General features: G+C 41.8%; 1 long non-coding RNA gene across 1 annotated transcript; it reads right to left on the bottom strand.

Annotated features, from left to right (window-relative positions):
* Window positions 1-4,498: 4,498 nt before the first annotated feature.
* LOC116361921 (uncharacterized) lies at window positions 4,499-6,901 on the bottom strand. The gene is made up of 2 exons (XR_004207683.1): window positions 6,576-6,901; window positions 4,499-5,814 (listed from the first exon to the last, which is right to left on the bottom strand). It is a non-coding gene; the product is annotated as an uncharacterized LOC116361921 (long non-coding RNA).
* Window positions 6,902-15,247: the final 8,346 nt, after the last annotated feature.

Below are 15,247 nucleotides of genomic sequence, written 5' to 3'. Positions count from 1 at the left end.
CTATGGCTGGAGCCTATGTTCCCATCATGTAAAACTTTACCAAGTGATTACCAAAGAGATAAACTATCGCATTTTATACGGTAACTCAGCCAACGTCATAATGTGAATGCACTTTGACGTAATAAAACAACTTCAGGGATGATCTGTCAATCAATGCAATCAGCGACGCAATACTGGATCCCCATACCACTAAAAAGACCATTCGAAACAATAAATACTGGTGTATTAGCTACGTTTCTGTTTTTTTGTACAATAATGTTATGAGACAACAAATAAATAAGTAAACACCAGCCGTCACCAATGATGAGCAATACATAACATTGTAAATAACAATGCGTTCTTAACTGACTTGCCTCGTTAAATAAGGTTAAATCATTTAAATCATTTTTTTTTTTAAATCAAATGCAGTAATTTGAGAAGAACGCTTGAGGGCGACTACAAACCAGTTTTGAATAAACGAGGACAGAAGCATTACATGTGTTGTTGGGTCAGAGGCGAAGGGTCATAGTTGAAATGAGAAAAAATGGTGGCGCACGCAGAAATACACGTGGTTCACCGTGGTGGCAACAAAATAAACTTCAGAGAGACAGTTATTACAAATGATTCCAACTACATTGTAGCTGACATCAGCTAAACCTGAATTAACTGTATGACACAAGTATGTCATGGATGCAAACTGTAGCCCTGGCTAGCTACTGTGGCTAGCACGTTACCTAACGTGTTACTGTGTAGCTACAACACAAGTATTCTAATCTTGAGAGAAACGTAACGTTGACTATTGTTGTCTGTGGTCCTGCAAGAATTATGGGTTCGATTCCCGGGAGCACCCATACGTAAAATGTATACGTGCATGGTCATTGCTTTGTCCCGCAACGAACTATTGTTGATACAGACGACTCTTTTGCAGAAGCTTCCGTACGTGTCCTTGGATCAACCAACTCAAACGAAAATAACGTTTCCACTTAACAGCGACATATTCAGTGTCTCTAGGAACAATACTTTGGGGGACGAAGCAAACATGATCTTAGCAAAGTCGCTTTGGGTAAAAGTTATTATTAATGGCTTATACACAGAACCAGTGCAGTGGTGGGAAAAGTACCCAATTGTCATACATGACTGAGTCATTTTCTATTAAGGTATCTTTACTTTTACTCAAGTTAAAGTCACCCAGTAAAATACTAGAGTAATAGTCTAAAAGTATTTGGTTTTAAATATACTTAAGTATCAAAAATGTAATTGGATAAAATATACTTATAAACCTATAAATAATTTCAAATTCCTTATATTAATAAGCAAACCAGATGGCACCATATGCTTGTTTTTTTTCATTTATGGATAGCTAGGGGCTCCAACACTGACATAATTTACAAATTAAGCAGATATAGATTAGAATGTTAGATTAGAACATTGTGCAAGGTTATTGTCCATTGTGCCAATGAAGCTGTTCTTATGCTACACCCTCGGGAGTGTGGTGTCAGGAAAATAACCTCACGCTCAACGTCAACAAAACAAAGGAGATGATCGTGGACTTCAGGAAACAGCAGAGGGAGCAACCCCCCCTATCCACATCAATAGGACAGTAGTGGAGAAGTTGAACGTTTTAAATTCCTCAGCGTACACATCACGGACAAATTGAAATGGTCCACCCACACAGACCGCATGGTGAAGGAGGCACAACAGCGCCTCTTCAACCTCAGGAGGCTGAAGAAATTTGGCTTGTCAACAAAAACGGTCACAAACTTTTACAGATGCACAATCGAGAGCATCCTGTCAGGCTGTATCACCGCCTGGTACAGCAACTGCACAACGCATCACCGGGGTAAAACTACCTGCCCTCCAGGACACTTACACCACCCGATGTCACAGGAAGGCAAAAAAGACCATCAAGGACAACAACCACCCGAGCCACTGCCTGTTCACCCTGCTATCATCCAGAAGGCGAGGTCAGTACAGGTGCATCAAAGCTGGGACCGAGAGACTGAAAAACAGCTTCTATCTCAAGGTCATCAGACTGTTAACCAGCCATCACTAACATTGAGTGGCTGCTGCCAACATACTGACTCAATCTCTAGCCACTTTAATAATTACAAATATGATGTAATAAATACATCACTAGTCACTTTAAACAATGCCACTTTATATAATGTTTACATACCCTATATTACTCATCTCATATGTATATACTGTACTCTATACCATCTACTGCATCTTGCCTATGCCGTTTGGCCATCGCTCATCCATATATTTATATCTACATATTCTTATTCATTCCTTTACACTTGTGTGTATAAGGTAGTTGTGAAATTGTTAGATTACTTGTTCGATATTACTGCACGGTCGGAACTAGAAGCACAAGCATTTCGCTACACTCGCATTAACATCTGCTAACCATGTGTATGTGATTTGATTGAATGTTTTCCCCATAAAACCTATTTGATCATTATTGGTTTATGCTGTGTTAAAATTTGTGTTTAAGCAATAAACACGTTTAAAAAAGAAAAACTCCTGGTTGTAAACTGACTGCAGTAGCTATGTTTTTGGTATCGCTCATGTCATACTGCGTGTCATTCCTCAACTGTCTGGATTTTACATTCATTTTGGACCTCCACAAAACTGACACACTAAATCAACAAACTGTTTTTGTACATATTCAAGTAGCGATTCATAACTTACAAATACAATCAGTACATGGCTTTCCATTAATTTCTTAAACTCATTGGAAATGAAATGGAATTCAACTATGCTATAATCCCACTGATTTTAAATGGTCCTTTACACACCAGCTCCGTGGGAAAATTGGATCCTGGCCAAAGGCACAAGTTCATTCAAAAAGTGTGAGACATCTAGGATGAGTTTTTGACTATATTAATGTCAACTGCCATATGTTGATGTACATGTCCAACTGGTTTCCTCCTATTTTCAGACTACTGATGCCAGACTAGTGTTTTATCATGTGGCCACAGATACTCCCCTATTCTGTCAGTGGTTCCAGATCTACAACAGACAACTGTGTGCGAATAGCATACAGTATTGAGCAACAGAGAAGTAAAATTCCATTGTTATGAGAAAATCATAATAATTTTTTTAAGTGTCTTGTGCCGTCCCAAACAAAGTACAATAAAATGAAATTGAAATGAAAGCTAAAGGGCATATGCAGTAGGGTTGATAAAGGTCAAAATAAGTTTGACTGGGACTAATGGAAGCGTAGGATGTTTGGTAACATTTGGCATCCTAAACTTGTTTACATGTGACAAAGTAGGCTACAGGACCATATAGTGCTTCTACCCAAGTGGTGGCCCATCATGTCTTTAGGAGCTACAGTCTTTTTCATTTTTTCCAACCAGGCATTAACCAAGACATATAGCTAGAATGTTATGGAGTGATATTAGTGCCAACATAAACTGAATTTCAGATTCAACATCATATCGCTCCATAGACTCTAGTGTGCCTGGTTTGGCCAAAGATTACTACACATTGTGGCCCTCCAGAAAAAATAGTAAACACTCTTGAAGTCTATGACTTCCTCCCTATAGGCTGTCTCATCGTCGTTGGTGATCAGGCCCTACCACAGTCGTGTCATTGGCAAACTTAATGATGGTGTTGGAGTCGCAGGTGAACATGGAGTACAGGAAGGGACTAAGCAGGCACCCCTGAGGGGTCCCCGTGCTGAGGGTCAGCATGGAGGATATGATGTTGCCTACCCTCACCACCTGGGACGGCCTGTCAGGAAGTCCAGGATCCAGTTACAAATTGTTGCCTACCCTCACCACCTGGGGGCGGCTCGTTAGGAAATGACAGGATCCAGACGCAACTGGTTTCAAGTGGCCAAGAGAACTCATGTGATCTCCGACTGCTAGCGAGTGGACGAACTGGGAATCAGACAAGGGAATGTTTACATCAATGTATGGATAGAGACTTCAGCTTTCTTCTCATGTGTATATCCTGTCAAACGATAAACGTTGCACAAACCCCGCACTTTTAAAATGGCTCTGTTCCTATGGAAATGTGCACATGTTTAGAGAGAGTAATTGGTTACATATTTCATGTCAAACCTAGACTTTCAAATCTCTTATTCCCCAACAACTGACAATTGGGACCTCCCCCCTATCTCGGGCTCTGTAATAGTCACATTGTTTCTGACGCTTATCAGAATCCCACAGTTCTTAGCTTTCTAACAGTACTTAACTGTCGTTCTGCCCCTGAGCAAGGGAGTTAACCCACTGTTCCCCGGGCGCCGATGACGTGAATGTCGATTAAGGCAGACCCCGCACATCTCTGATTCAGAGTGGTTGGGTTAAATGCGTAAGACACATTTTAGTTGAATACATTCAGTTGTACAACTGACTAGGTATTCCCCTTTCCCTAAGCATGTTTCTGTAAGGACCGAAATGTACTTTATGAGGGCAGTATACAATATTATGCATCGTTTATAAAATGCCACCAGAGGGCGTCAGAGTTGAACAGGTTAAGAACAGCTATGGCTACAGACAAACAGGTATTCGTTGGTATAAGTACTTTAAGGAATGAGCAGCAAGGCAGCATGATTTCAACAAGCACTTCACCTGTCATTGCAATACAATTCTAACTAGGCCTCTACATAGACAGCAGTAGAGCTAAGTATTGCTTTCCCCCCCAAAAAACACAAAGTTCTACGTAACAAATACCCAGTGTTTTTAATCCAAACCATGAAACAGTGTTTTTACTATGAGGAGAAAACAACCTTTTGTGTCTAAGACACCAAAACCAGTTTGACTTAGGGTAATATATTAACATTCCAGTTTGATCCGGTTAAGATCTGAAGAGTTCAAAAGAGGTTTGAATGTTAAATACAATGATATACATTCTCAATAAGTTAACACTGTAGGCTGCTGTTGTGTATAGCGTATTAGACTTGGAGGGCTATAGTTGTTTTCTCCAAGGCACAGGTATGGAACAAAACATGCAAGGAGGAGGACTAAAATTAACTTAAAAATATCAAGGAAGTGGGATTCAAACATGTGTTAAATCATACAGAAATATGCATGCCAGAGGGACCATTTGAAACAAAATAGTAAAATAATTTCTTTGTGGGAAGCATTACATACATTTTTTTTGTGTGAAATCATACAAATCTGCCATTTCAATGAAAATACAGTACTGCATTCAAAAACCCATCTCGTAGAATTTGATTAGGGTTATTAGTCATAATTTGCAGGAGTAGAAAGGTTCATGTTCCCTTAAAGAGTTCAAGTATGCCCCATAACTTCCTCCAGTAGCCTCTAACATCAACCTAACTCCAAACTGCAGTAGTGAGTGAAACTCGTCTATAGTTGATGCCTGATAGTTGTGCTGGTTTGCAGCATATGCATTCTCCATCTTGTGTCAACATGCGCCAGACTGTAGAAAACCCACTCAAACGTGTTTCTGTAAAACACGAGTAGCAGCAGAGAAAAAAAAAGATCAAATTTCAGTACAAATAAATAGGATCGATTGAGCATGTCACACCTGAAGAAAGGACTCTCACGATGGCCGTCTTCGACACTCTGCCAGCTGACATCCAAGCAGGTGAGTAACACTTAGAGAGCACTCTGACAGGTGCCGTTTGTCATGACATCTTAGCAGAACCTTTCAACTGGCCAGTGTTTAGAAGCTACGGTTTGCATTTGTTTACATCCTGATCCTCTTTTTTCCCTTTCCAGAGGATGTTGCTGTGGTCATCCCGGATGTCACCCCACACGTCACCAAGGACGTGACACTGGATGTTCCATGCAGAGCTAGGAAAGGGGCAGTCCAGCGATTATTTTGCAGGCTTTGGAGGGCAGTGTGCTGCTGCGCCTGCCACAAGGAAGAGGAGGAACAATATTAATTATTCATCAGACCTTCAGAAATGGGATTGAACCATAGACCATTAAATTATTTGCATTATAATTGGACTCAATTCTGCTTTTCTTCTGTTTACTACTTAATTTCAGAATTTCTATAAACTTTCACTTTGTAAGTGTGGATTAGGTTGTGTAAATAAGTGGGAAACATCACAATTTTAATGCTTTGAATAATTTACTTTGTACATTAAAAAATATATGTATTATTTGACAACAAAAAAACAGAGGGCGCTCAACCAACGTTGAGTTGAGGTGCAACCAAAAATATGATCATCATCATAGAAAAGGAAAAAGCGCAACTCTTGCTCACTATAAAAAAAATGCATTGTTTTATTCAGGCAAGGTTAAAAGATTAACGTTTCGGCCTAGTCTATGATGATATGCAAGTTGTGTTTGCCCAGTAAAAGGGTGACCCAGACTAACCCTGGTTCCTAAGGGTTGAAGACAGTGAAAAATGATCATTAAGTAAATGGGACTTTTCTATTCCTGATTAAAAATCTTTAATGAACATGAATTTAAATACAATTGACTTGAGGATCAGAGCAGGCAGGCTGACTGGCTAGCGCTGAAAGCCCTCTGCCTCTAACGCTGTGTGGTTCATCTCAACCAAGAGGTTGTGTGGGTTGTCTTTCTCTCTGTGGGTGTGAATCACTATGACCTCTCCCTCTGCCTGCCATTTGGCTGACCAGAAGCCTTCTGCTTTTTCTTGCTCACATCCTCTATCTAACACCTCTTCCACCTCCTCTTTCTGGCTGTGTTCGACTGAGGTCACTCGTTCTCTCTCCCTGGGTGTTGGATAGTTCCTCCTCCTCTGTGTCTTTGTGATGGTGGAGGGAGTTATCCTGTTCCGGCTCCCTCTAAGGGGGTATATCGTAATCTCTTTCGGTGTGTTGAGGGGTTCAGTGGTTTTGGAGGGAGTCTGAAGTTCGATCTCTAGCGATGAGTGTGGGGTCTGTCAAATCAAATCAAATGTATTTTTATAGCCCTTCGTACATCAGCTGATATCTCAAAGTGCTGCACAGAAACCCAGCCTAAAACCCCAAACAGCAAGCAATGCAGGTGTAGAAGCACGGTGGCTCGGAAAAACTCCCTAGAAAGGCCAAAACCTAGGAAGAAACCTAGAGAGGAACCAGGCTATGAGGGGTGGCCAGTCCTCTTCTGGCTGTGCCGGGTGGAGATTATAACAGAACATGGCCAAGATGTTCAAATGTTCATAAATGACCAGCATGGTCAAATAATAATAAACACAATAGTTGTCGGGGGTGAAGCAAGTCAGCACCTCAGGAGTAAATGTCAGTTGGCTTTTCATAGCCGATTATTAAGAGTATCTCTACCATCCTGCTGTCTCTAGAGAGTTGAAAACAGCAGGTCTGGGACAGGTAGGACGTCCGGTGAACAGGTCAGGGTTCCATAGCCACAGGCAAAACAGCTGAAACTGGAGAAGCAGCACGGCCAGGTGGACTGGGGACAGCAAGGAGTCATCATGCCAGGTAGTACTGAGGGATGGTCCTAGGGCTCAGGTCCTCCGAGAGAGAGAAAGAAAGAGAGAATTAGAGAGAGCATACTTAAATTCACACAGGACACCGGATAAGACAGGAGAAGTACTCCAGATATAACAAACTGACCCTAGCCCCCCGACACATAAACTACTGCAGCATAAATACTGGAGGCTGAGACAGGAGGGGTCAGGAGACACTGTGGCCCCATCCGATGATACCCTCGGACAGGGCCAAACAGGAATGATATAACCCCACCCACTTTGCCAAAGCACAGACCCACATCACTAGAGGGATATCTTCAACCACCAACTTACTGAGACAAGGCCGAGTATAACCCACAAAGATCTCCGCCACGGCACAACCCAAGGGGGGGCGCCAACCCAGACAGGAAGATCTCATCGGTGACTCAACCCACTCAAGTGACGCACCCCTCCTAGGGACGGCATGAAAGAGCACCAGTAAGCCAGTGACTCAGCCCCTGTAATAGGGTTAGAGGCAGAGAATCCCAGTGGAAAGAGGGGAACCGGCCAGGCAGAGACACCAAGGGCGGTGCGGTTCGTTGCTCCAGAGCCTTTCCGTTCACCTTCACACTCCTGGGCCAGACTACACTTAATCATATGACCCACTGAAGAGATGAGTCTTCAGTAAAGACTAAAAGGTTAAGACCGAGTCTGCGTCTCTCACATGGGTAGGCAGACCATTCCATAAAAATGTAGCTCTATAGGAGAAAGCCCTGCCTCCAGCTGTTTGCTTAGAAATTCTAGGGACAATTAGGAGGCCTGTGTCTTGTGACCGTAGCATATGGGTAGGTATGTACGGCAGGACCAAATCAGAGAGATCGGTAGGAGCAAGCCCATGTAATGCTTTGTAGGCTAGCAGTAAAACCTTGAAATCAGCCCATAGTGGTGTCCCCATCCCTCCTAAGGAGGAGCCACTGAGACATGTGATGAGGCCAAGGAAGATCACTCTGAATAGGACACATCACAACACTGCTGCTCATTCATATTCAAACACACCTCAGAGTACGGACACAAACATGGATGCCCCCCCCCCCCCCCACACACACACACACAATGAACTTACCTGTACATATCAGAATCATACATTCGACAGCCACCTCTTCCCACACATGTATTGATCCCCCACCTCAAACATGATGAGTCAATTCCAGATGCTGGAATGGTGCTGGAATGCAGGTGCAGTAGGGCCTAGTATGTAATGATGTGATACCATGTGTACCCCATATCCTGTGTTTGTGTTGATGTTTTTTTATTTTATTTAAACAGGGAGTCACACTGAGATTAAACATCCATTTTACCACAGTGCCCTGTAAAAGCTGTAAAAGTTGTAGTCATATTGAACAACTACCAGAGAGAACCTTCTCTACATAGGAATTGACATATGCTGACCAGGTGAATCCAGGTTAACGCTATAATCCCTTATGGATGTCACTAGTTAAATCCACTTAAATCAGTATAGATAAAGAGGAGGGGAAAGGTTTAAAAAATATATTGTAAAGCTTGAGACAATTGAGACATGGATTGTGTGTGTGCCATTCAGAGGGTGAATGGGCTAGACAAAATATTTACGTGCCTTTCAACGGGGCATGGTAGTCGGTGCCAGGGGTACCAGTTTGTATCAAGAACTGCAACGCTGCTGTTTTTTTAATGCTCAACAGTTTCCCGTGTGTATCAAGAATGGTCCACCACTCAAAAGACATATAGCCAACTTGACACAACTGTGGGAAGCACTGAAGTCAACATGGGCCAGCATCCCTGTGAATGTTTTGTACACTCAGTACATTAATAGGATTGGTACGTGTTCTTGCCGTAACCTGTAAAGCTGGAGGAGCCTGCGAGGCAGGGGGAGGTGTAGGTGATGCCGTTGTCTGAACACTCAGGGTGCCACTCCCCAGCCAAGCAGGAGCATTCTCTGTTACACTCTGACAACAGGCTGCCATCGTACACCAGGGGACCTGGGGGACAGAGAAAATGGCTGGTAATAATGATGTTTAAATAATTGTTGCTGAACTATCATTGACACAGGCACAGTGACAAAACAGCCAGGAATCCTGGATCAGTAACAACCATACTGTATATTCCCACAAGAGGGAGCCCCGGCACAAGCCCATGTGTGTTTTGGTCAAACGCTCCCTCATATTCCACTGATCAAAACTTTTGTTTTTATCAACCCACCAACCAACCAACCAATCAGATGTCATATTTTCCCGTTGTAGGACACGGTCAGACCAGCCACCTGAACGTTGTCACACTTAGTGCCAGACTGCAGAGGGAGGAGGAGGTAGGGCATGAAGGAGGTGACGAAAGACAGCTGGACTCCAGACACAACGCCAAGCTTATACCTCTTCATCAGTAGACCTCCCAGGAACATCCCCACTGCACCCACAGGCAGGTTCAACTCACCTGGTAAAGTTATACTCACACGTCTTTAGTGCTACCAGTGTGCTGGAGTTTCATTTCCACTCATGTTCAACAAACCTACAGGGGATGGGAGAGAACAAAAAAAGTGTATTTAATGCCATTCAACATCAGTGCTGACAGGAGCGAACATTTCAGTTGGAGCATGTCCAGGTTTCTATGGCTTCGTTGAGACAGGCAGCCCAATTCAGTCATTGTTTTGAGTAATTGTTGTAACTTTAATGTGTTCATGTTTAAGTTAATTCATTGAGCTGTAATTAAAGATATTTCTTTCCAGTTATTTACATATGTAATTGTATTGGTTAGTATTGAATTACGCTTTTGACTGCAAGTTCCAGAATGCCTTGCGACAGGAATGAGAGTGAGAACGCGTCAAGTTATGTGCTGGTGCAAAGTGATTAGGCTGACCTTTCCGCTAGCATCTTACCTGCATTGCTCTGTAGAATCTAAAGTTCTTAAATGTAACGTGAACAAGTAATATTACTAAAAGAAGCGTTCATATCCACCCCAACGTCCCGAGTCATTACTTTGAAGACAGTTATTCTAAAAGTAATTGCTCTTTTGACCAATCAGATATGCTCTGAAAAAGAGCTGATGCGAAAATATCTAACGTGATAATTTCCATCATTATTCAACAGGCTAATGGGTCTCCAGTTGTCTATATAAAGAGTATCCTTATTAAGTTTGGGAATCAAAGTAATCACACCTTGTTTTAAGGAAGCCGGAAACTCCCCATTTTCTATTGATTCGTGAAACATAGCAAGAATGAAAGGAATCAATTTATCATTGAATGCTTTATAAAACCCGCTTATTAAACCATCATTTCCAGGGGACCTATTGTCCTTAAGGCTTTTAATACAGTCTTTTATCTCAATTTCAGATAACTCATCATCACAAAAATCCCTGAAATCATTATCTATCTTCTTAGCAATGTTTGCAACACGTCATGCTCTTATCTTTTTTTTTTTAAATATTTTTTATTAACAACAAATCAATACATAAAGCACATGAGAGAACACAAGCATACATAGATTGTATGTATGCTGTATATGTATATGGATTGTATATACATGTATATGTATATATGTGTATATGAAATTTGGCCAAAAGAATAATGAAATTAATTACATAAAAATGATTCCGCTTATTTCTATTGTATGTAAAGAATCCAAACAGTACATCTCTCCACAATAGTGTCAAATCTTCATAAATGTGTTCAATTATAAACCTACTGATGTCTTGCCACAGTTTTCTTACATGCATACAATGCCAAAAAAGATGCACAACTGTTTCTGGGTGGTCATTACAAAAGGAGCAATTTGAGTTGATGTTTTCCTTAAACTTCTTCATATAGTGGTTGGCAGGATAATATTTATGAATAATTTTAAAGGAAACTTCCTTAATTTTGTTAACAAGTAGGTATGTGTGTGGCAACATCCAAACTTTTTTCCAACAGCTTATTAAACCATAATTTTGTCTTGTTTTCCCACACACCTGGTTTACATTAACCCTCTGTTCCCCCCATGTCTCTGTGTGGAATTGTTTGTTGTAAAGTGTATGTGCACTTCACACTGGTTTGCGATGGGTTATTCCATCCCATATTTTGTGCACAGGGTGCTGTTGGTTTTCTCCTCATTAAACTGCTCCCGTTATAACCCAGTTCTGCTCTCCTACGCCTGACTTCCCTGCAGCCCATTACGCACCTCCTAAAATATCAATATCTTAGGTCTTGTACCATTGATTTTTCCAAGCGCTGGGATGCGCAGAACTTAGAACGTGGAGTTAATGAAATGCCCAGGAAATGGCACAGAAAATGTGGGGCGGCCTCTCCATAAAAGTCAATGGCCACACACCAATACATGGATTTGACAGTCAAATGATTACTTAAATAGCAGTCAACTGTTGTCACTGTTGTTATTCTATAGAGGGTCGTGATTCGTTTAGGTTAACTAACAAAAAAAGTGGTCTGGTCCCTTTTCCATGATGAAAGCCTCCCGAAATTAAAATCCAATATTCCAAAATATAGATATAAGCCTTCAAGTACTCATCTAACCAACTTCTTCAGGGCCAGCCAGGCCCCCTGTCGCCCTGAAACCCAAACCCCATAAGAAGAAGCCCAAATACGATCTGCCCTTGCCCAGTATACATACAAGGTCAGGGGACAACACTGGTTTTTCATCTTGTAGTTCAACTTGTTTTATACACAGTTTAAAGGGATAATTCATCCAAATTACAAAATGACTTAAGTTACGTTTACATTTAATTTGAAATCCAATGCATCCAAAGTGTACATGAGTCTTTTCTGGTTCATAACATATTTTTTGGTCCCTTTCAGATCACAGTCATGTCAACAGTGGGCGTCAGGCTTGTAAGAGACATGAATTATCTGTGAGATTCAGTGAACAAGGCTAGAAGGTGAGATTCTGTCTCTCTTAACTACTCATTGTACTGAATAGATAATCATGAGCTAACATTGTACCACCTTATTTGCTGTAACAGACAGTTCGTATTTTAGGGAAGCAAGGCATTTGTGTAGAATGTGCATTGTAGAGTATGTTCTTTGCATTCTTTATCATGTATTTCTCATAGAAAGAGTCTGTTCTAGTCATTCATCTAATCTTGTCATTCGATTTCTATGGTATTTCTCTCCATTAGGACTGGGTATTGGCTCCTACAGGTTACTCTGCCTTCTACTGTGATGGAGAATGCCTCTACCCTCTGTGTTCCTGCATAAACTCCACCACCCACACTATGATCCAACTAGTGGTCAGTATGCACTACTACACCCTCTCTCACATGAACGCTCACATTACTGGTTTCAGTGGGAAAGACGGGAAATGGTTCAGACATTAATGGCAAATATAAAAAACTAAGATACCGAAGTTACCGGAGTCTACAATGGCAGACTTTTAATGTAGGGATAGTGAGAAGTAACATTCAAGACTGAAGCAATTATCCCCTCTAGTGGTATACTTTATACTGTACCAGGTTACTACACACACTGATAATACAAAACATTGAGGACACCTGCTCTTTCCATGACATAGACTGACCAAGTTAAAGCTATGACCCCTTATTGATGTCACTTGAATCTACTTCAATCAGTGTAGATGAAGGGGAGTTAAAGAAAGATTTTAAAACCTTGAGAAAATTGAGACATGGATTGTGTGTGTCATTCAGAGGGTGATTCAGCAAGAGAAAAGATTTAACTGTCTTTGAACGGGGTATGGTAGTAGGTGCCAGGTGCACCGGGTTAAGTGTGTCAAGAACTGCAACACTGCTGTTTTTTTTCATGCTCAACAGTTTCCCATGTGTCTCAAGAATGGTCCACCACCCAAAGGACGTCCAGCCAACACAACATGGGCCAGCACCCTTGTGGAACGCTTAGGGCAGCTTGTCGAGTCCATGCCCAGAGGAAATTAGGCTGTTCTGAGGGGAAAAAGAGTGTGCAACTCAATATTAGGAAGATGTTCCTAGTCTATTGTGGACTCAGTGTATGTCATCCTACATGTTTTTAAATAGTACAGTATTTTTTTATTTAACTAGGCAAGTCAGTTAAGAACAAATTCTTATTTTCAATGATGGCCAAGGAACAGTGGGTTAACTGCCTGTTCAGGGGCAGAACTACAGATGTGTACCTTGTCAGCTCGGGGGTTTGAACATGCAACCTTCCGGTTACTAGTCCAACACTCTAACCACTAGGCTACCCTGCCGCCCCAGTATCACAAACCACTGTACAAAACCATATAAAGTGTGGGCCTGTAGTATCTGTCAATCAACTAAACGTTGTTTTTTATTTCCATATGCAGATAATAAAGCATCATTGTTCATGTAATATTCTAATATATGCATTATACCTCCAGGAAGAGGAAATGGTCATAAAATCAAATAGATGAAAAGACAGAAACATTTATTTTTTTTGAACTACAACTTATTTTATTTAAAAAATGTCAAATTCAGTGCAAAGTAATGTAGTGCATTGGTGTCTAGATCCCTGTTGGGTGGCAAAGTGTCACAAGAATCCTGTGGGGAGAGAAAACAAGAGAATACATTAAATTAATGGGTGTTAACTAATCAGGGTTCAACAAAGCACTTCAAGTCCTCAATTCCTTCAAAAGAGAGAGAGAAGGAGAAAGGAGTATGGTCCCTGCAGTAGGACTACATGCTGGCCATGAGGTTCTCCAAGTGGTACTCCAGGAGGCTGGAGAGCTCAGTGACCAGAGACTCTGGGTTAAAGTACCAGGCCAGCTGCTGGCCAAACATGTCATCTAGCAGAGCCATCAGCCCGCCCTGAAGAGAACACCACACAACACATAGAAAATGGCTCTGAGTTACTAGCTTATCAAGAGGAGAGAGACAATTAGAAATACTCCCCCTAAAATGGCATTGAAACCTGGTTAACCATGAATAAGGAAGTCAAAAGGAAGTACACTAAGAATATGGAAGTAAACAGGAAGTAACCTCTTGACTCTTACATTGAGCAGCAGTAGGATTCTATCAGCCTCTGGCTCCATGTTGGCAGCAGTGGGCAGGAAGGAGTACAGGAGAGCGTACAGACGCTCCACGAACCCACCAGGGTGCTAAAGGAAACAAAGGAGGAGAAAAGAGAAGAGATGAGGAATTTAAGTGAAACTGCTAATAGAGAGATATCAAAACATGTTCCAGTGAGATGCTACTTACCACCATCAGGGACTTCTGAGCTGTCATCAACCCAAACAGCACCAGCTCAAAGAGGACATCTATCATGTTCACATGATGGATCTAGGACAAGAAAACACGTTTGGAGAAAATAGGAATGATTTCATATAGATCAGCTACTGTGATGTATAAAAGACATGCATGTGGAAGAACTCAGTGAGACTTGAAAGAGTTAATGAACTCACCTTTGCCTCAGCCAGCTCCCTCTCAATGTCATTCCGCTTGGAGGGGTCACTCAGGTAGTCCACAAAGTCATTATAGGTACGGATGAATTTGGCCTCGTCCTATGACAAAGAAAAGAGCATCTTAGTGAACAGAACACATTTCCCCTCAGGGACGCTCTCTTTCCCTTGAAAGAGAATGAGTTAGTGAGTTACCATGTGGTTGGCCTGAACAAGGCCGCCCAGGAGGACCTTTCCCGCCACAAACAGATGGTTCCTGCTCAGGGTGGAACCAAGCAGGGTCTAGGGAAGAGGGAAGAGTTAGGGTGAGACCTCTTCCTCTTGGAGACAGAACAAGAAGTCACAGAGACAAAAAGAACAGTGGGTCCACTCACAGTGAAGGCCTGGCGCAAGGAGACGAGCCTCAGGGCGATGTCCTCCACTCTCTTGGTGGTAAGGTAGAGGCTGTGAAAGGGAGGGAATGAAGCATGTCAACCATTAGAGTCAATGGGGGATAACAGCATTATGACCACTATCCTTCAGCATTTGACAAGCTCAGACTACACAGACATTTAGAGGAACTCACTTTA

Source organism: Oncorhynchus kisutch, unplaced genomic scaffold (assembly GCF_002021735.2).
Source record: "Oncorhynchus kisutch isolate 150728-3 unplaced genomic scaffold, Okis_V2 scaffold780, whole genome shotgun sequence".
In the NCBI taxonomy this organism is placed as follows: Eukaryota; Metazoa; Chordata; class Actinopteri; order Salmoniformes; family Salmonidae; genus Oncorhynchus; species Oncorhynchus kisutch.
The sequence above is the reverse complement of the archived record's forward strand: the minus strand, read 5'-3'. Positions and strand labels throughout refer to the sequence as shown.